This window comes from Dipteris shenzhenensis, chromosome 17 (assembly GCF_047967505.1).
Source record: "Dipteris shenzhenensis isolate YYH24624 ecotype China chromosome 17, Dip_SZ_1.0, whole genome shotgun sequence".
Classification (NCBI taxonomy): Eukaryota; Viridiplantae; Streptophyta; class Polypodiopsida; order Gleicheniales; family Dipteridaceae; genus Dipteris; species Dipteris shenzhenensis.
The window spans coordinates 26222654-26245467 of NC_141612.1; positions in this window are offsets into that span (position 1 = coordinate 26222654).

The following is a 22814-nucleotide window of genomic DNA, read 5'->3' on the forward strand; positions in this document are numbered from 1 at the left end:
ATAGAGAATGAGCTGAGCTTACGGATTCCAAGCACTCTTGGAATCTTCTCGTTATAGACCCGGAGGAGGTCTATAAGTTTTCGATGTTCCAATACAAGGCACTTCGGCATATCAAAATATCCGAAGTATGTATTAACATTGCCGATGAAGGCAATACGGGAGTTTACCTCCCTCTCTTTTCTCAAACCGAGATCGACGGCTTCGTTCGCTCCGGTTATAACTATATCCATTACGGATGTTTTGTGCTTGCCATTGAACCATTGTTCAGGTCTGGCGTTAACGCCACCTGCATGGTAAGTCTTGTCGATACCCGCCATCTATCTCTTAAAGCTGCTCGCATAGGTCTTCTTCATGGTTCCCTTAACAAGGAATCTGTATATACAGTCGTTTACCCCAACTTCAAGATGTCGCTTGCAGACCCTCATCTCTCCACAGCCCTCCGATTGTATGTACATGTGCAGGGGCTGCAGATGAAGCCGAAGTCAGAACACTGTGCTATTCATGTACGGTGTGTGAATTATTTGGTTTCGACAATCAATCCTATTCCTCGGAACATTCGCTCTCCTGACGAATGTATTCTTTATGGTGCTACCAATGCCGAGGTAACAAGGTTCAAGTTTGATGCGCTCCCTATGCCTACAGCATGGGAAATGGACTATCAACAGATAGTCGATGAAGTGGATGTACAAGAGGTTCCGTATACAATTGAGGAGACGCCCACTCGTGCTATTATTCGTCGTCATTCTGGCGACCGTTCCAAGAAGGTGATGCGTCTTGCTTTTCCTGCATCCTCTCATGTCTCTATCAGCAGTGCTCCTGCCTCTGAAGGTTCGCATCCAGCAGAGAGCTCTGCCCGGATGGAAGCAGTCCGTGATTGGGTGTCTCAGACCGCTGCTTCCCAGTTTCCATCCGACGCCAGTCTCCCGTACAGACAGGAGATTGCTGTGAATCATCGGCCTCAATCCCACTCAAATTTTGAGGCGATCACCTCTAAGGTGCCACTCATGATGTTCACTCCTACCAGCTGGCCCACTGCCAGTGGTTATGAAAACACCATCGAGGAGGGTAAGGTTATCTTCTCTCCTTTTGCTGTAGCTGATGCTTCTACTCCTTGTAATCAGATCCCTGTAGAACAGCAACAGATGAACTGGTGTAATGCCCACAACATTGAAGTTCAGACGAATCTGGATGACGTCAGATTGGCTCTTTATAATCTGCAACTTGCCATGGCTGCCCTGGACAAGAAGCTAACAAATGCTTTGGCAGTTTCTGTTCCGTCTACTTCTTCAATTTTCCCTCCTTTCCAGTATATATTGCCTCCTTCCTCTGCTTCTCCTCCCCTGCAATATACTTTTCCTCCTGCTTTGATGTTCCCCTCTCACTCCTTCCTCAAAGATTGTACAATTACAGATAAGTTGCCATATGATGCTGAGAAAGCTGCTGAATGGTTAGATCCAGCTCACCCCATTGTTCGTGCTTTTCGCTGGACTGAGAATGACCATACAGATCAGACAGCCATCCAACCTCCCCTTGGAGGAGTTATTCCTTTGGAGCCTCAGCTGTTCTTTCCTACTTTGCCTTTTACTGCCCCAGGACCAGTCGGAGATGCTACTGCAGGTGATCCTACTGCTGACAGTGATTCTGATGAGTCTGCAACTCTTCCTTCTTGCTCCTATCCTCTTCTGGGCAGTACTTCTGTACAGCCTCCTGTATATATGAATCAAGGCACCATCAAACAGGAAGTTGAGCCTATGCAACAGGACCCTCGCAATCGTGCTACTGTGTTTCCTTCAGCACCTGCAGCTCATGGCCTACGAGGCGAATTGCTAGTCCCTGAATACACAGATGGGACCCTAAATGAAGCTGGAGAACTGCGTGTGCGCCTTCAGCACAAATCTTTTCCTGGGTATGTTCTTAATATCGATGGTGCTTCTCCCCAGGCCCTCAAAGATACATTGAAGATTTTTTATGGCCACATGCAATCTTTAGTCTCTGTATATAAGTGGAATGCTCGTGATGCCGCAGTTGAGACCACAAAGGGGTTTACAGGCATTCTTGCTAATTGGTGGGAAGTTTTATCTGACACATCAAAGGAACACATCTTTGCTAGTACAGATTCCTTTGAGATACCGAATGCCCCTGATGCATTGATAGCTGCTATCTCCAATGAATTTCTGCCTACCTTCTCTGATGATCGCACTCAAGCTGCCAATGAATTCTTTGCCTTGCAGCTGTGTGATTTATTCCAGTTGGCACAGTATAATGCTCACGCACAACAGTTGGTTTATCGTGCTGGGCTGTTTGCAGACGTATCGGCCAAACGCCATTATTTGTTCAGTCTGCCTTACAAACTGGGTGAAGCCTGCAATGCTCTCATTGAGGCTCAAACCAAAATTGTCAACATTGATAATCATCCAACAGAGGTACATAAATCAGTTGACGATTTTACGTTTGCTAATCTCTTCCAAATAGTTCAGGTCTACATCAGGAAGCAATGCACTGAGTATTCCATGAAGCATAAGATCAAAGAGATTAGTTTAATCTCCCCAGATATTTGCCAACAGTTCGTAGGCAATCAGGAGTTTTGCCCACAGCCTCGCCAGGCCCGACAGTTCTCAGCATCTTCCTCTCGCCGCCGTCAACAACGATCCCAGAAGGCTCCCTGTTCTTGTGGTACTTCTAGATTTCCTCGTCTTCGCAAGATTCAATGGCGCAGCCGTTATCAACGTCGGCCTCAGAGGTTTCTTCGCAAACGCAAGTTCTCTGCCGCTTCCAAATCGGGATGTTTTATTTGCGGCAAGAAAGGCCATTTTGCAAAAGACTGTCCACAACAGCCAAAATCAGGACAGCAGAAGCAGCTGAAGGGTTTCTTCGCTCAAGTCCCTGACCCCGACCAATGGGAAGTAGTGTCTCAAGGTATAACTGACGAATCTCTATATGAATGTTCTGAATCGGATACCCCTGAGTGTTTGACCTGTCAGTTAGCTCTTCCTCTTGACTTCCCCGTCGGTGCTTATATGAATAATGCCAATTTTATTGACTTAGAGCTTGATGAAGAAACAGATTCTGATGACTCCAATGGTCTTTGGGATATTTCTGACCTTCCACAGACTGTCCATACCACTGTTCCTCAGTATCTTCCTAAACCTTTCACACAAGTCCCTGTCCATACTTTGTCTTCGTCTCCAGAGACGCATACAGCTTGTACAGCTCAGTTTAAATCCCTCCAGGAAAATATTACCATGTTAAAATCCCACACTGCCACGATTCTTGCTCAGTGTACCAACCTTACCTCTACACTCAATTCTTTAGATCATAAGGTTGTCCATCATCTTCAGCAGTGTACCTCTGGTATTCCCCCAATCTTATTGTCGTGACAAGAGTTCTTCAAAACTCCTGTCCTTCCTGTCCATAATACAATGAAGACTTGGCTAATCTCTGTCAAACTCTGTCCTCCTGGAGTTCCTCCCTATTCGTTAATAGCCTTAGTTGACACAGGGTCCGGTTTTAATATTTGTAAATATCATGCACTTCCTACTTATTGTTGGGAACCTTTATCTGATGCTAACCTTATGCACGGTTCCACAATGGGTGGTGGCACTATTGCCTGCAAGCGCTATGCTGCCAATATCCCTGTTTCCTTTGGAGACCAATCCACGGAAATGAGTTTCTACCAATTAGAATCTCAAGGGATTGATCTGGTGGTAGGCAATGACTTTTTAAATCGCCATCTGCCATTTGGCTTCTCTACTGACACAATGGCACTCACTATTAATAACCTACTAATCCAAATCCCAGCTCGGGAAAAGGTTTTTCAGGTACTCAAGCCCTACGACGAAGACTTGCAGATTGTCAACCAAGCTTCGCCTTTTTGTGATGTTCCTGCGCACTATCGGGCTTCACCATCTCCGCCTCTGCCACAACCTCTGGAATTCAGTCCTCCCCAGGATGCTCAACAGTTATTAACGGAGACTGAGTTACAGGATCTAGTGACTGATCTTGTGGCCCAAGATAATGCCAAAGTATTACGTACCTGAACTCATGCACTGATGATATGCCAATCTTTAGCAGAGATGGAACAACAGTTAATTACTAATTGTAGCAGTAATTCTCCACAGGCTTTTAAGCATATTTTCCATCACCAAATCGGCCTGCCTCTGAAAGATGGATCAAAGCCCTATAAGGAAAGCCCTTATGGATTTACGCATGAAGATCGCCTCCTCTGTACGGCGGAGATTACAGACTTGCTCCAACAAGGTTTGATTCGCGCATCCAAATCTGCCTGGGCTGCTGCCGCTTTCTACGTGAATAAACACTCAGAGCAAAAACGCGGTAAGAAGCGGCTTGTCATCAATTACAAGCCCCTGAACAAGTGCCTGATCAATATTGCATATCCATTGCCCAATAAAGAATATCTTATGCAGAAAATCAGTGGCGCCACGGTCTTTTCTAAACTTGATCTGAAAGCCGGGTTTTGGCAAATTGGCTTACTTCCGGAAGATCAACATAAGACTGGGTTTGTAGTTCCACAGGGTTTTTATGAATGGACCGTATTGCCATTTGGGTTAAAGACTGCTCCTGTGGAATTCCAGAAATTCATGGATTCCATTTTTGCTAGTATTCATGAGTTCTGCTTAGTGTATATTGATGACATATTAATTTACAGCAAAGATCAGCATCAACATCTCCAGCATCTTCAACGGGTGCATGATCTGCTTCAGCAACATGGGCTTGTTCTGTCCCCCACTAAAGTCCAAGTAGGTAAAGCATCTATTGATTTTCTAGGTGTTATTATCCAGCAGGGTGCCATCCAATTGCAAGACCATGTGCTCAAAGCACTGGCGGCTTTTCCAGCAGAGATTCATGACAAACAACAACTGCAACGATTCCTTGGATGTCTAAACTATATATCTCCGTTTTATCAACATCTGGCTAAGGATCGTTATCTGCTTCAACTCTGTCTGCGTAAAGATGGTCCGAAATGGGGTCCCGCACAAACAACTGCTCTGGCACATATCCAAGAACAATTGTTATCTTTACCACCCCTTGCCATTCCGTCGGCCAATGCTCATCTGGTCATCGAGACAGATGCCTCTGATGATTTCTGGGGTGCCATTCTCCTCGAGCAGTTAGCACCAAAAAATGAATGCATCTGTGCATTCCGATCTGGCATCTTTCAAGGTGCAGAGAGGAACTACCATTCAATAGAAAAAGAAATCCTCGCCGTCAAGAAAGCAATTCAGAAGCTCGAATTGTTCATTCTCAACAAACCCTTTCTTGTCCGAACAGACAGCCAGAATTTCAAAACCTTCTGTACCAGAAAAATTGACAAACAAATTGGTCGAGGTCGCCTGGCTCGTTGGCAGGAATTCTTTTCAATGTACGATTTCCAAGTTGAATGGAAAAAAGACGCCCTCAATTATCTCCCAGATATGCTCTCACGTGAAGGCGCTCCGTACTGGGCCCAGCATCCCACTGAGTATTGTGCACCTCTCTGACAAGATGCCTCCACTAACTAAAGTGTACAGTGAATAGACACTGTCTGACAGTTGTCAGATAAGACCTTCACTTTTTCCTCCACTAACCTGAGTGGTTTCATTGCTGGCAAGCACTTGGTATGCCTCTCGCCAAAGTGTATATAAGAGCCCCATGGCTCTCATTCTCGGCAGAGTCTGCCTTCGAGTTCTTGTGTACTCTTGTATCTTATCTTCTCGCTCTCTTGAGCCCCCTGAGTAAAGCTTGCAGTTTTTCAGTTTTAAGTCTGCTTCTACCCGTGAAGATCCGTCTTGCGACTCTTCTCCTCCTACACCATATCCCCGATATCTCCTATTCATTGTCGTTTCCTCGCCGCAGTTCCATTTCCGCCTTCCTCTTGCTATCATTATCGGCCACCGTTTCGTATATGAGATCTGAGTTGAGTGTGTTCGGCTGCGTGGATTCGCGAATCAAACCTTGTTGGAGCAAGTCTGTAATCTCCGCCGTACAGAGGAGGCGATCTTCATGCGTAAATCCATACGGGCTTTCTTTATAGGGCTTTGATCCATCTTTCAGCGGCAGGCCGATTTGGTGATGGAATATATGCTTAAAAGCCTGCGGAGAATTACTGCTACAATTAGTAATTAACTGTTGTTCCATCTCTGCTAAAGATTGGCATATCATAAGTGCATGAGTTCGGGTGCGCAATGCTTTAGCATTATCTTGGGCCACAAGATCAGTCACTAGATCCTGTAACTCAGTCTCTGTTAATAACTGTTGAGCATCCTGGGGAGGACTGAATTCCAGAGGTTGTGGCAGAGGCGGAGATGGTGAAGCTCGATAGTGTTCAGGAACATCACAAAAAGGCGAAGCTTGGTTGACAATCTGCAAGTCTTCGTCGTAGGGCTTGAGTACCTGAAAAACCTTTTCCCGAGCTGGGATTTGGATTAGTAGGTTATTAATAGTGAGTGCCATTGTGTCAGTAGAGAAGCCAAATGGCAGATGGCGATTTAAAAAGTCATTGCCTACCACCAGATCAATCCCTTGAGATTCTAATTGATAGAAACTCATCTCCGTGGATTGGTCTCCAAAGGAAACAGGGATATTTGCAGCATAGCGCTTGCAGGCAATAGTGCTGCCACCCATTGTGGAACCGTGCATAAGGTTAGCATCAGATAAAGGTTCCCAACAATAAGTAGGGAGGGCATGATATTTACAAATATTAAAACCAGACCCTGTGTCAACTAAAGCAATTAAAGAATAAGGGGGAACTCCAGGAGGACAGAGTTTGACAGAGATTAGCCAAGTCTTCATTGTATTATGGACAGGAGGGGCAGGAGTTTTGAAGAACTCTTGACAAGACAATAAGACTGGGGGAATACCAGAGGTACACTGCTGAAGATGATGGACAACCTTATGATCTAAAGAATTGAGTGTAGAGGTAAGGTTGGTACACTGGGCAAGAATCGTTGCAGTGTGGGATTTTAACATGGTAATATTTTCCTGGAGGGATTTAAACTGAGCTGTACAAGCTGTATGCGTCGATGGAGAAGAAGACAAAGTATGGACAGGGACCTGTGTGAAGGGTTTAGGAAGATACTGAGGAACAGTTGTATGGACAGTCTGTGGGGGACGAAAAGCAGACGGTCCATGATGAGACAAAGGGCGAGAAGGAGGAGGAGCAAACAGGGGGGAAATATGCTGTACAGGAAGGGCAGGGCGATGAATCCTGGCTGGAGGTGAGGGAGCCTGTGGCAAATCAGAGATATCCCAAAGACCATTGGAGTCATCAGAATCTGTTTCTTCATCAAGCTCTAAGTCAATGAAATTGGCATTATTCATATAAGCACCGACGGGGAAGTCAAGAGGAAGAGCTAACTGACAGGTCAGACACTCAGGGGTATCTGATTCAGAACATTCATATAGAGATTCGTCAGTTATACCTTGAGAGACTACTTCCCATTGGTCAGGGTCAGGGACTTGAGCGAAGAAACCTTTCAGCTGCTTTTGCTGTCCGGATTTTGGCTGTTGTGGACAGTCTTTTGCAAAATGGCCTTTCTTGCCGCAAATAAAACATCCTGATTTGGAAGCGGCAGAGAACTTGCGTTTGCGAAGAAACCTCTGAGGCCTACGTTGATAACGACTGCGCCATTGAACCTTGCGAAGGCGAGGAAATCTGGAAGTGCCACAAGAACAGGGAGCCTTCTGGGATCGTTGTTGACGGCGTCGAGAGGAAGATGTGGAGAACTGTCGGGCCTGGCGAGGCTGTGGGCAGAACTCCTGATTGCCTACGAACTGTTGGCAAATATCGGGGGAGATTAAACTAATCTCTTTGATCTTATGCTTCATGGAATACTCAGTGCATTGCTTCCTGATGTAGAACTGAACTATTTGGAAGAGATTAGCAAACGTAAAATCGTCAACTGATTTGTGTACCTCTGTTGGATGATTATCAATGTTGACAATTTTGGTTTGAGCCTCAATGAGAGCATTGCAGGCTTCACCCAGTTTGTAAGGCAGACTGAATAAGTAATGGCGTTTGGCCGACACGTCTGCAAACAGCCCAGCACGATAAACCAACTGTTGTGCATGAGCATTATACTGTGCCAACTGGAACAAATCACACAGCTGCAAGGCAAAGAATTCGTTGGCAGCTTGAGTGCGATCATCAGAGAAAGTAGGCAGAAATTTATTAAAGATAGCAGCTATTAATGCATCAGGGGCAATCGGTATCTCAAAGGAATCTGTACTGGCAAAGATGTGTTCCTTTGATGTATCAGATAAAACTTCCCACCAATTAGCAAGAATGCCTGTAAACCCCTTTGTGGTCTCAACTGCTGCATCACGAGCATTCCACTTATACACAGAGACTAAAGATTGCATGTGGCCATAGAAAATCTTTAATGTATCTTTCAAAGCCTGGGGAGAAGCACCATCGATATTAAGAACATACCCAGGAAAAGATTTGTGCTGAAGGCGCACACGCAGTTCACCAACCTCATTGAGAGTCCCATCAGTGTATTCAGGGACGAGCAATTCGCCTCGGAGTCCATGAGCTGCAAGTGCTGAAGGAAACACAGTAGCACGATTGCGAGGGTCTTGTTGCATAGGCTCCATTTCCTGTTTGACAGGTCCTTGATTCATATATACAGGAGGCTGTACAGAAGGATCAGAAGAAGTACTGCCCAGAAAAGGGTAGGAGTAAGAAGGAAGAGCTGCAGACTCATCAGAATCACTGTCAGCAGTAGGATCACCTGCATTAGCATCTCCGACTGGTCCTGGGGCAGTAATAGGCAAAGTAGGAAAGAAAAGCTGAGGCTCCAAAGGAATAACTCCTCCAAAGGGAGGTTGGATAGCTGTCTGATCGGCATGGTCATTCTCAGTCCAGCGAAAGGCACGAACAATGGGGTGAGCTGGATCTAACCATTCAGCAGCTTTCTCAGCATCATATGGCAACTTATCTGTAACTGTACAACCTTTGAGGAAGGAGTGAGAGGGGAACATCAAAGCAGGAGGAAAGGTATATTGCAAGGGAGGAGAAGCAGAGGAAGGAGGCAATATATACTGGAAAGGAGGGAAAACTGAAGAAGTAGAAGGAACAGAAACTGCCAAAGCATTTGTTAGCTTCTTGTCCAAGGCAGCTATGGCAAGTTGCAGATTATAAAGAGCCAATCTGACGTCATCCAGATTCGCCTGAACTTCAATGTTATGGGCATTACACCAGTTCATCTGTTGCTGTTCTACAGGGACCTGATTACAAGGAGTAGAAGCATCAGCTACAGCAAAAGGAGAGAAGATGACTTTACCCTCCTCGCTGGTGTTTTCATAACCACTGGCAGTGGGCCAGCTGGTAGGAGTGAACATCATGAGTGGCACCTTCGAAGTAATCGCCTCAAAGTTGGAGTGGGATTGAGGCCGATGATTCACCGCAATCTCCTGTCGGTACGGGAGACTGGCGTCGGTGAGAAGCAGTGGTCTGAGACACCCAATCACGGACTGCTTCCATCCGGGCAGAGCTCTCTGCTGGATGTGAACTTGCAGAGGCAGGAGCACTGCTGATCGAGACATGAGAGGATGCAGGAAAAGCAAGACGCATCACCTTCTTGGAATGGTCGCCAGAACGACGACGAATAATAGCACGAGTGGGCGTCTCTTCAATTGTATACGGAACCTCTTGTACATCCACTTCATCGACTATCTGTTGATAGTCCATTTCCCATGCTGTAGGCATTGGGAGCGCATCAAACTTGAACCTTGTTACCTCGGCATTGGTAGCACCACCGTAAAGAATACATTCGTCAGGAGAGCGAATGTTCCGAGGAATAGGATTGATTGTAGAAACCAAATAATTCACACACCGTACATGGATAGCACAGTGTTCTGATTTTGGCTTCATCTGCAGCCCCTGCACATGTACATACAATCGGAGGGCTGTGGAGAGATGAGGATCTGCGAGCGACATCTTGAAGTTGGGGTACACAACTGTATATACAGGTTCCTTGTTAAGGGAACCATGAAGAAGACCGATGCGAGCAGCTTTGAGAGACAAATGACGGGTATCTACAAGACTTACCATGCAGGTGGCGTTAACGCCAGACCTGAACAAGGGTTCAATGGCAAGCACAAAACAGCCGTAGTGGATATAGTTATAACCGGAGCGAACGAAACCGTCGATCTCGGTTTGGGAAAAGAGAGGGAGGTAAACGCCCGTATTGCCTTCATCGGCAATGTTAATACATACTTCGGATATTTTGATATGCCGAAGTGCCTTGTATTGGAACATCGAGAACTTGTAGACCTCCTCCGGGTCTATAACGGCGGGAAGATTCCAAGAGTGCTTGGAATCCGTAAGCTCAGTGGATGTGGAAGCGGAGCGAGGGGTAGAGAAGCGAGCGGAAAGGGCGCGGATGAGCTTGGCCATACTTGAAAGATGGATCAAAGCCCTATAAAGAAAGCCCGTATGGATTTACGCATGAAGATCGCCTCCTCTGTACGGCGGAGATTACAGACTTGCTCCAACAAGGTTTGATTCGCGGGGCCACGGTCTTTTGCAAAATGGCCTTTCTTGCCGCAAATAAAACATCCTGATTTGGAAGCGGCAGAGAACTTGCGTTTGCGAAGAAACCTCTGAGGCCTACATTGATAACGACTGTGCCATTGAACCTTGCGAAGGCGAGGAAATCTGGAAGTGCCACAAGAACAGGGAGCCTTCTGGGATCGTTGTTGACGGCGTCGAGAGGAAGATGTGGAGAACTGTCGGGCCTGGCGAGGCTGTGGGCAAAACTCCTGATTGCCTACGAAATGTTGGCAAATATCGGGGGAGATTAAACTAATCTCTTTGATCTTATGCTTCATGGAATACTCAGTGCATTGCTTCCTGATGTAGACCTGAACTATTTGGAAGAGATTAGCAAACGTAAAATCGTCAACTGATTTGTGTACCTCTGTTGGATGATTATCAATGTTGACAATTTTGGTTTGAGCCTCAATGAGAGCATTGCAGGCTTCACCTAGTTTGTAAGGCAGACTGAATAAGTAATGGCGTTTGGCCGACACGTCTGCAAACAGCCCAGCACGATAAACCAACTGTTGTGCATGAGCATTATACTGTGCCAACTGGAACAAATCACAGAGCTGCAAGGCAAAGAATTCGTTGGCAGCTTGAGTGCGATCATCAGAGAAAGTAGGCAGAAATTGATTGGAGATAGCAGCTATTAATGCATCAGGGGCATTCGGTATCTCAAAGGAATCTGTACTGGCAAAGATGTGTTCCTTTGATGTATCAGATAAAACTTCCCACCAATTAGCAAGAATGCCTGTAAACCCCTTTGTGGTCTCAACTGCTGCATCACGAGCATTCCACTTATACACAGAGACTAAAGATTGCATGTGGCCATAGAAAATCTTTAATGTATCTTTCAAAGCCTGGGGAGAAGCACCATCGATATTGAGAACATACCCAGGAAAAGATTTGTGCTGAAGGCGCACACGCAGTTCACCAGCCTCATTGAGAGTCCCATCAGTGTATTCAGGGACGAGCAATTCGCCTCGGAGTCCATGAGCTGCAGGTGCTGAAGGAAACACAGTAGCACGATTGCGAGGGTCTTGTTGCATAGGCTCCATTTCCTGTTTGACATGTCCTTGATTCATATATACAGGAGGCTGTACAGAAGGATCAGAAGAAGTACTGCCCAGAAAAGGGTAGGAGTAAGAAGGAAGAGCTGCAGACTCATCAGAATCACTGTCAGCAGTAGGATCACCTGCATTAGCATCTCCGACTGGTCCTGGGGCAGTAATAGGCAAAGTAGGAAAGAAAAGCTGAGGCTCCAAAGGAATAACTCCTCCAAAGGGAGGTTGGATAGCTGTCTGATCGGCATGGTCATTCTCAGTCCAGCGAAAGGCACGAACAATGGGGTGAGCTGGATCTAACCATTCAGCAGCTTTCTCAGCATCATATGGCAACTTATCTGTAACTGTACAACCTTTGAGGAAGGAGTGAGAGGGGAACATCAAAGCAGGAGGAAAGGTATATTGCAAGGGAGGAGAAGCAGAGGAAGGAGGCAATATATACTGGAAAGGAGGGAAAACTGAAGAAGTAGAAGGAACAGAAACTGCCAAAGCATTTGTTAGCTTCTTGTCCAAGGCAGCTATGGCAAGTTGCAGATTATAAAGAGCCAATCTGACGTCATCCAGATTCGCCTGAACTTCAATGTTATGGGCATTACACCAGTTCATCTGTTGCTGTTCTACAGGGACCTGATTACAAGGAGTAGAAGCATCAGCTACAGCAAAAGGAGAGAAGATGACTTTACCCTCCTCGCTGGTGTTTTCATAACCAGCGGCAGTGGGCCAGCTGGTAGGAGTGAACATCATGAGTGGCACCTTCGAAGTAATCGCCTCAAAGTTGGAGTGGGATTGAGGCCGATGATTCACCGCAATCTCCTGTCGGTACGGGAGACTGGCGTCGGATGGAAATTGAGAAGCAGTGGTCTGAGACACCCAATCACGGACTGCTTTCATCCGGGCAGAGCTCTCTGCTGGATGTGAACTTGCAGAGGCAGGAGCACTGCTGATCGAGACATGAGAGGATGCAGGAAAAGCAAGACGCATCACCTTCTTGGAATGGTCGCCAGAACGACGACGAATAATAGCACGAGTGGGCGTCTCTTCAATTGTATACGGAACCTCTTGTACATCCACTTCATCGACTATCTGTTGATAGTCCATTTTCCATGCTGTAGGCATTGGGAGCGCATCAAACTTGAACCTTGTTACCTCGGCATTGGTAGCACCGTAAAGAATACATTCGTCAGGAGAGCGAATGTTCCGAGGAATAGGATTGATTGTAGAAACCAAATAATTCACACACCGTACATGAATAGCACAGTGTTCTGACTTCGGCTTCATCTGCAGCCCCTGCACATGTACATACAATCGGAGGGCTGTGGAGAGATGAGGGTCTGCAAGCGACATCTTGAAGTTGGGGTAAACGACTGTATATACAGGTTCCTTGTTAAGGGAACCATGAAGAAGACCTATGCGAGCAGCTTTAAGAGATAGATGGCGGGTATCGACAAGACTTACCATGCAGGTGGCGTTAACGCCAGACCTGAACAATGGTTCAATGGCAAGCACAAAACATCCGTAATGGATATAGTTATAACCGGAGCGAACGAAGCCGTCGATCTCAGTTTGAGAAAAGAGAGGGAGGTAAACTCCCGTATTGCCTTCATCGGCAATGTTAATACATACTTCGGATATTTTGATATGCCGAAGTGCCTTGTATTGAAACATCGAAAACTTGTAGACCTCCTCCGGGTCTATAACGGAAAGATTCCAAGAGTGCTTGGAATCCGTAAGTTCAGTGGACGTGGAAGCGGAGCGAGGGGTAGAGAAACGAGCGGAAAGGGCGCGGATGAGCTTGGCCATACTGGACACAGAGACTAGAACAAGCGACTGTCTTCTAACGTCACGCTAATGCTCAACCAACACGGCAACTCTGGCCTCTAAGGGAGCGACAGCGACAGGGTCCCAGACACTCTTCGAGAGAAGCACGAATAACCGGAACTAGGCTCTGATACCAATTGGACGAACTCGGCCGAACTCAACGCAACTCAGATCTCATATACGAAACGGTGGCCGATAATGATAGCAAGAGGAAGGCGGAAATGGAACTGCGGCGAGGAAACGACAATGAATAGGAGATATCGGGGATATGGTGTAGGAGGAGAAGAGTCGCAAGACGGATCTTCACGGGTAGAAGCGTACATAAGCGAATACTGTATCTGGATGGAGGAAGTTCTCTTACACAGATCAAGGTTCAACCAAGACATAACAAGAAGAAGAACAAAGAAAACTCGAGACTCAAGACTCAGACTCAAGACTTAAAACTGAAAAACTGCAAGCTTTACTCAGGGGGCTCAAGAGAGCGAGAAGATAAGATACAAGAGTACACAAGAACTCGAAGGCAGACTCTGCCGAGAATGAGAGCCATGGGGCTCTTATATACACTTTGGCGAGAGGCATACCAAGTGCTTGCCAGCCATGAAACCACTCAGGTTAGTGGAGGAAAAAGTGAAGGTCTTATCTGACAACTGTCAGACAGTGTCTATTCACTGTACACTTTAGTTAGTGGCAGCATCTTTGTCAGAGAGGTGCACAATACTCAGTGGGATGCTGGGCCCAGTACGGAGCGCCTTCACGCGAGAGCATATCTGGGAGATAATTGAGGGCTCCTTTTTTCCATTCAACTTTGAAATCGTACATTGAAAAGAATTCTTGCCAGCGAGCCAGTCGACCTCGACCAATTTGTTTATCAATTTTTCGAGTACAGAAGGTTTTGAAATTCTGGCTGTCTGTTCGTACAAGAAAGGGTTTGTTGAGAATGAACAATTCCAGTTTCTGAATAGCTTTCTTGACGGCAAGGATTTCTTTCTCTATTGAATGGTAGTTCCTTTCTGCACCTTGAAAGATGCCAGAACGGAAAGCACAGATGCGTTCATCTTTTGGTGCTAACTGCTCGAGGAGAATGGCACCCCAGAAATCATCAGAGGCATCTGTCTCGATGATCAGACTAGCATTGGCCGAAGGAATGGCAAGGGGTGGTAAAGATAACAATTGTTCCTGTATATGTGCCAGAGCAGTTGTCTGTGCCGGACCCCATTTAGGACCATCTTTACGCAAGCAGAGTTGGAGTAGATAACGATCCTTAGCCAACTGTTGATAAAACGGAGATATATAATTAAGACATCCAAGGAATCGTTGCAGTTGTTGCTTATCATGAATCTCTGCTGGGAAGGCCGCCAGTGCTTTGAGCACATGATCTTGCAATTGGATGGCACCATGCTGAATAATCACACCTAGAAAATCAATAGATGCTTTTCCTACTTGGACTTTAGTAGGGGACAGAACAAGCCCATGTTGCTGCAGCAGATCATGCACCCGTTGAAGATGCTGGAGATGTTGATGCTGATCTTTGCTGTAAATCAATATGTCATCAATATATACTAAGCAGAACTCATGAATACTAGCAAAAATGGAATCCATGAATTTCTGGAATTCCACAGGAGCAGTCTTTAACCCAAATGGTAATACGGTCCATTCATAAAAACCCTGTGGAACTACAAACCCAGTCTTATGTTGATCTTCCGGAAGTAAGCCAATTTGCCAAAACCCGGCTTTCAGATCAAGTTTAGAAAAGACCGTGGCCCCACTGATTTTCTGCATAAGATATTCTTTATTGGGCAAAGGATATGCAATGTTGATCAGGCATTTGTTCAGGGGCTTGTAATTGATGACAAGCCGCTTCTTACCGCGTTTTTGCTCTGAGTGTTTATTCACGTAGAAAGCGGCAGCAGCCCAAGCAGATTTGGATTCGCGAATCAAACCTTGTTGGAGCAAGTCTGTAATCTCCGCCGTACAGAGGAGGCGATCTTCATGCGTAAATCCATACGGGCTTTCTTTATAGGGCTTTGATCCATCTTTCAGCGGCAGGCCGATTTGGTGATGGAATATATGCTTAAAAGCCTGCGGAGAATTACTGCTACAATTAGTAATTAACTGTTGTTCCATCTCTGCTAAAGATTGGCATATCATAAGTGCATGAGTTCGGGTGCGCAATGCTTTAGCATTATCTTGGGCCACAAGATCAGTCACTAGATCCTGTAACTCAGTCTCTGTTAATAACTGTTGAGCATCCTGGGGAGGACTGAATTCCAGAGGTTGTGGCAGAGGCGGAGATGGTGAAGCTCGATAGTGTTCAGGAACATCACAAAAAGGCGAAGCTTGGTTGACAATCTGCAAGTCTTCGTCGTAGGGCTTGAGTACCTGAAAAACCTTTTCCCGAGCTGGGATTTGGATTAGTAGGTTATTAATAGTGAGTGCCATTGTGTCAGTAGAGAAGCCAAATGGCAGATGGCGATTTAAAAAGTCATTGCCTACCACCAGATCAATCCCTTGAGATTCTAATTGATAGAAACTCATCTCCGTGGATTGGTCTCCAAAGGAAACAGGGATATTTGCAGCATAGCGCTTGCAGGCAATAGTGCTGCCACCCATTGTGGAACCGTGCATAAGGTTAGCATCAGATAAAGGTTCCCAACAATAAGTAGGGAGGGCATGATATTTACAAATATTAAAACCAGACCCTGTGTCAACTAAAGCAATTAAAGAATAAGGGGGAACTCCAGGAGGACAGAGTTTGACAGAGATTAGCCAAGTCTTCATTGTATTATGGACAGGAGGGGCAGGAGTTTTGAAGAACTCTTGACAAGACAATAAGACTGGGGGAATACCAGAGGTACACTGCTGAAGATGATGGACAACCTTATGATCTAAAGAATTGAGTGTAGAGGTAAGGTTGGTACACTGGGCAAGAATCGTTGCAGTGTGGGATTTTAACATGGTAATATTTTCCTGGAGGGATTTAAACTGAGCTGTACAAGCTGTATGCGTCGATGGAGAAGAAGACAAAGTATGGACAGGGACCTGTGTGAAGGGTTTAGGAAGATACTGAGGAACAGTTGTATGGACAGTCTGTGGGGGACGAAAAGCAGACGGTCCATGATGAGACAAAGGGCGAGAAGGAGGAGGAGCAAACAGGGGGGAAATATGCTGTACAGGAAGGGCAGGGCGATGAATCCTGGCTGGAGGTGAGGGAGCCTGTGGCAAATCAGAGATATCCCAAAGACCATTGGAGTCATCAGAATCTGTTTCTTCATCAAGCTCTAAGTCAATGAAATTGGCATTATTCATATAAGCACCGACGGGGAAGTCAAGAGGAAGAGCTAACTGACAGGTCAGACACTCAGGGGTATCTGATTCAGAACATTCATATAGAGATTCGTCAGTTATACCTTGAGAGACTACTTCCCATTGGTCAGGGTCAGGGACTTGAGCGAAGAAACCTTTCAGCTGCTTTTGCTGTCCGGATTTTGGCTGTTGTGGACAGTCTTTTGCAAAATGGCCTTTCTTGCCGCAAATAAAACATCCTGATTTGGAAGCGGCAGAGAACTTGCGTTTGCGAAGAAACCTCTGAGGCCTACGTTGATAACGACTGCGCCATTGAACCTTGCGAAGGCGAGGAAATCTGGAAGTGCCACAAGAACAGGGAGCCTTCTGGGATCGTTGTTGACGGCGTCGAGAGGAAGATGTGGAGAACTGTCGGGCCTGGCGAGGCTGTGGGCAAAACTCCTGATTGCCTACGAACTGTTGGCAAATATCGGGGGAGATTAAACTAATCTCTTTGATCTTATGCTTCATGGAATACTCAGTGCATTGCTTCCTGATGTAGACCTGAACTATTTGGAAGAGATTAGCAAACGTAAAATCGTCAACTGATTTGTGTACCTCTGTTGGATGATTATCAATGTTGACAATTTTGGTTTGAGCCTCAATGAGAGCATTGCAGGCTTCACCTAGTTTGTAAGGCAGACTGAATAAGTAATGGCGTTTGGCCGACACGTCTGCAAACAGCCCAGCACGATAAACCAACTGTTGTGCATGAGCATTATACTGTGCCAACTGGAACAAATCACAGAGCTGCAAGGCAAAGAATTCGTTGGCAGCTTGAGTGCGATCATCAGAGAAAGTAGGCAGAAATTGATTGGAGATAGCAGCTATTAATGCATCAGGGGCATTCGGTATCTCAAAGGAATCTGTACTGGCAAAGATGTGTTCCTTTGATGTATCAGATAAAACTTCCCACCAATAGCAAGAATGCCTGTAAACCCCTTTGTGGTCTCAACTGCTGCATCACGAGCATTCCACTTATACACAGAGACTAAAGATTGCATGTGGCCATAGAAAATCTTTAATGTATCTTTCAAAGCCTGGGGAGAAGCACCATCGATATTAAGAACATACCCAGGAAAAGATTTGTGCTGAAGGCGCACACGCAGTTCACCAGCCTCATTGAGAGTCCCATCAGTGTATTCAGGGACGAGCAATTCGCCTCGGAGTCCATGAGCTGCAGGTGCTGAAGGAAACACAGTAGCACGATTGCGAGGGTCCTGTTGCATAGGCTCAACTTCCTGTTTGATGGTGCCTTGATTCATATATACAGGAGGCTGTACAGAAGTACTGCCCAGAAGAGGATAGGAGCAAGAAGGAAGAGTTGCAGACTCATCAGAATCACTGTCAGCAGTAGGATCACCTGCAGTAGCATCTCCGACTGGTCCTGGGGCAGTAAAAGGCAAAGTAGGAAGCTCATTCTCTATTTCCGCATAAGCTCATGCATAAGCATGACCGCATAAGCTCATGCATAAGCATGAGCTTATGCGGAAATTGAGAAGGAGATAAGGGGGAAATAGAGAAGGGGGACATGAGAGAAGGGAGAAATAGAGAAGGGGGAAAGAGATGAAGGGGAATGAGAGAAGCATAAGCATAAGCTTATGCGGAAATAGAGAATGAGCTTGTGCAGAAATAGAGAATGAGACAAGCATAAGCATGAGCTTATGCTTCTCTCATTCTCTACTTCCGCATAAGCTCATGCAAAAGCATAAGCTTATGCGAAATAGAGAAGGGGGAAAGAGATGAGGGGGAATGAGAGAAGCATAAGCATAAGCTTATGTAGAAATAGAGAATGAGCTTATGCGGAAATAGAGAAGGAGATAAGCATAAGCTTCTCTTATTCTTTATTTCCGCATAAGCTCATGCATAAGCATAAGCTTATGCGGAAATAGAGAAATAAAGAAGGGGGAAACTTAAGCATAAGCTCATGCTCATGCATGAGTATAAGCATGAGCTTATGCTTATGCTTATGCTAATGCTTAAGCATAAGCATAAGCATAAGCTCATGCTTATGCTCATGCATGAGCATGAGCTTATGCGAAATAGAGAAGGGGGAAAGAGACCAAAGAGGGAATATAGGAAGCATAAGCATAAGCTTATGCGGAAATAGAGAATGAGCTTATGCGGAAATAGAGAAGGGGAAAAGAGATGAGGGGGAATTAGAGAAGCATAAGCTTATGCATAAGCATAAGCTTATGCAGAAATAGAGAAATAAAGAAGGGGGAAACTTAAGCATAAGCTCATGCTCATGCATGAGCATAAGCTTATGAGCTTAAGCATGAGCTTATGCTTATGCTTGCTAGCATGAGCATAAGCTCATAAGCTTATGCTCATGCATGAGCATGAGTTTATGCGAAATAGAGAAGGGGAAAGAGACCAAAGAGGGAATATAGGAAGCATAAGCATAAGCTTATGCGGAAATAGAGAATGAGCTTATATAGAGAATGAGAGAAGCATAAGCTCATTGTCAGCTTCATAAGTTTCTATAGAAGATTTGTAAAAGATTTTGCCAAAATTGCGTGTGCATGTGTTTGTGCACACATGCATGCACATGGTCATACCTCCTAAAACCGAACTGGAGGGGAATAAAACAACTATGGCTTCACGTCAACGACGGAATTAAACTGTCCACAGCTCTCCCTCACTCTTTCTCTCTGATCATACATTAGGGTCCATGACAAATTTGTCGGGCTGGACCCCCCCGAAGGTCTTTATTACTTTCAGAAAAACTATTACAAAAGTTCAGCATGAAACTGTCTCGTAAGTCTCTCATACCAATACGTGAAAAGAATTCTTTTTTTTACAAGAGCTTCAAGCCCCATTCAAATTGGCAACATGCCACTTGTCTAAAATCTAGACTAAAGCCTATTACAAGCCTCTAAGGGCCATTCTGGAGTCTTCAAAGCTCTCGGTCACACGAACCGCTTCCTAGGTGCTTGTCAGGCTCCCATTTCGCTTAGGAAAAATAATCCTTGCCAGTACCTGCAACAATTAATTAAAGCGCACCACCATGGTACCCATTAATTGTTAGCGCTTTGCATGCAAATAACACACTGTGGACTAATCCTAGTCACGGTGGGCGTCCCCACTGAACACATGTGCACATCTAAACAAATATATATATATATATAAATAAAAGAATATATATATTTTCTCTGGTTGACCGGAGTCAACACTCTTGATTATAATTAAAGAGCTTCGACCCAAGGTCAAGGCGCCTTAATTATAGCCAAGTCTCTCCAACCGAGGTTGGCACATCTTGGTTAACCGGGGTTAACCCCTCTTGGCGCATGCCAAGTCTTGTTGACCGAAGTCAACATTCTCTGACCGTAGTCAGGTTTACTTGACTAGAGTCAAGTATCTTTGACCGTAGTCAATCCTTTGACCATTAAAATAACTCTTTGACCGTAATTAACACATATAAAACTCTTTAATTATGATCAAATAAATGGTCAACTATACTTTGACTTAGGATATTTACATTGTGGTGACATCCCCTCGGCTTCTATTCAGTTGACCTCAACTGAAAAGCTTCCTTGTAAACATCCAAAAGCTGTGGATGATCGGATAACATGTCTTCGTCCATCCACTTGGCATCTAATGCCGTATAATTCTTGAATTTTACAAGATACCTGCAAAATTCCTTACCCTGAGGGCCTTTACGTACAGTATGGTACACAATTTGCTCTGGCTGAAGGACTTCCTCTAGCTCATCCACTTCTGGTGGATCTTCTGATACTGGTTCTGCAGGCTCTGGTCCCTGAAATTTCTTTAGAAGACTCACATGGAATGCATTGTGAATCCTCCAATGCTCTGGCAATGCTAATCTGTATGCAACCTCATTTATTCTCTCTGTAACCCTGAAAGGGCCATAATATCTGGGAGATAACTTTGCATACACTTTCTGTTTGCCTTGAAACTTGCGGAGCCTAGCTTTTTCAAACCTCAAAAGTATCCAGTCCCCTTCCTTGAGATCTAGCTGTCTCCTATGTTTATCTGCAGCCCTTTTATGTTTCTCTTGAGACCTTTCAATTGCTGTCCGGACTTGGCTGAAAGCTGTCTGGAGGTCTCTTACAAATTGATCAGCTGCAAATATTTCATCTTTAGTCCTCAATATAGGTGGCAAAATCACCTTCCCATATATGACTTCAAAAGGGGCTTTCCCTGTAGAGCTATGTACTGTATTATTGTAAGCAAACTCTACTAAGGGTAGGTACTTTTCCCAGTCTGAACTCTGGTCACCCACGTAGCATTTCAGCATATCCAAAATGGTAGAATTTGCTACTTCACTTTGACCATCTGTCTGGGGATGAAAAGAAGAAGAAAAATTCAGATTCGTCCCCATGTTATCAAATAAAGCTCTCCAGAATAGACTGGTCATTCTGGGATCTCGATCACTAACAATGGACTTAGGCATACCATGATGTTTAAAGATCTGTACCATGAACAGCTTAGCCATATGATCTGCCTTTATGGTTTTGCGAACCGGAATGAAATGAGCTTGCTTGCTGAATCTATCAATGATAGTCCAAATCCCATCATTCCCTGACTTTGATCTCGGCAAATCAAAAATAAAGTCCATTGTAATATTTTCCCATGGTGCCTGAGGCACGGGAAGAGGCATAAGTAGGCCAGGTGCCTTCTGTCTATCATACTTCATTTTCTGACACGTAAGGCATTCAGTAACAAACTGATGTATATCTTTTCGCATTCCTGGCCAAAAGAAATACCTCTCTAGTGCTAGAGTTGTTGCTGTAATTCCTCTGTGTCCAGCATAGGGAGGTGCATGGCATTCCCCCAAAATCTTTTTCCTCATCTCCTGGGTGATGCATAGGCAATCATCTTTCATTAAATACCCATCTTTCAGGGAATAGTGACTGGTAGATTGTCCTTCTTGCATCTGTTGTAAAATTTCACCAAAATTAGAATCATGAGCATATTGTTCCCTCATGCCTTCCAGGTCCTGATGATATGCAATAGTTACATTATTGACCTGGGGTCTTCGGGACAAGGCATCTGCCACTCTGTTCCGAATGCCTGGGGTATGGACAATCTGAAAATGATACATTGACAGCATGTTTGCCCATTTCATATGCTTCTCTGAAAGCTTGGTCTGAGTCAAAAAGTATTTCAGACTTTGGTGATCTGTTTTGACAGTAAAATCTGCACCCAAAAGATAATGTTTCCATGTATGGATGGCATGAATTACAGCCAATAACTCTTTCTCATAGATTCCTAAATATCTTTCCGCATCCCGAAGTCGTCTGCTTTCATAGGCTACTACATGACCATTCTGATGCAATGCAGCCCCAACACATTCTCCACAAGCATCGCAATCCACATCAAAAGACTGATACAGATCCGGAACTACCAGGATAGGCTCTGTAGTCAACTTTTCCTTGAGTGTATTGAATGCTTTCTTCTGTGATAATCCCCATGTGAAGGCTACATTTTTCTTAGTGAGGTCATGTAATGGAGCTGCGATATCAGCAAAATGTCTGATAAACCTTCTGTAGTAAGAACACAAGCCTAAGAAGCTTCGAACTTAATGCACAGTTTTCAGCTCTGGCCATTCCTGAATGGCACGGCTGGATCCATTTGTATCCCATTCTTGGATATTATATGCCCCAGATAGTGGATTTCTTCCAAGAAGAACTCACTTTTCTTGCTGTTTGCATAGAGCTGATGATTTCTCAGCTCTTGAAACACTATAGCAAGATGTTCTCTGTGGTCTTCCTCTGTCTTAGAAAAAACTAAGATATCGTCAAAGAAAGTACCCGTAAAATGCCTGTACTTCCGGAAGATGCGATCCATCATTCTATTGAATGTGGCTGGAGCATTTGTCAACCCAAAAGGCATCACTAAGTATTCATACAACCCGAATGTAGTACGGAATGCTGTCTTGTGCACATCCTGAGGCTGTATCCTCACTTGGTGGTAGCCACTCTTTAAGTCTATCCTGCTGAAAACTGAAGCTCCATTTAACTGATCCAAGACATCATCAATACGTGGAATAGGGAATCTATTCTTGATGGTCATTTTGTTCAGTG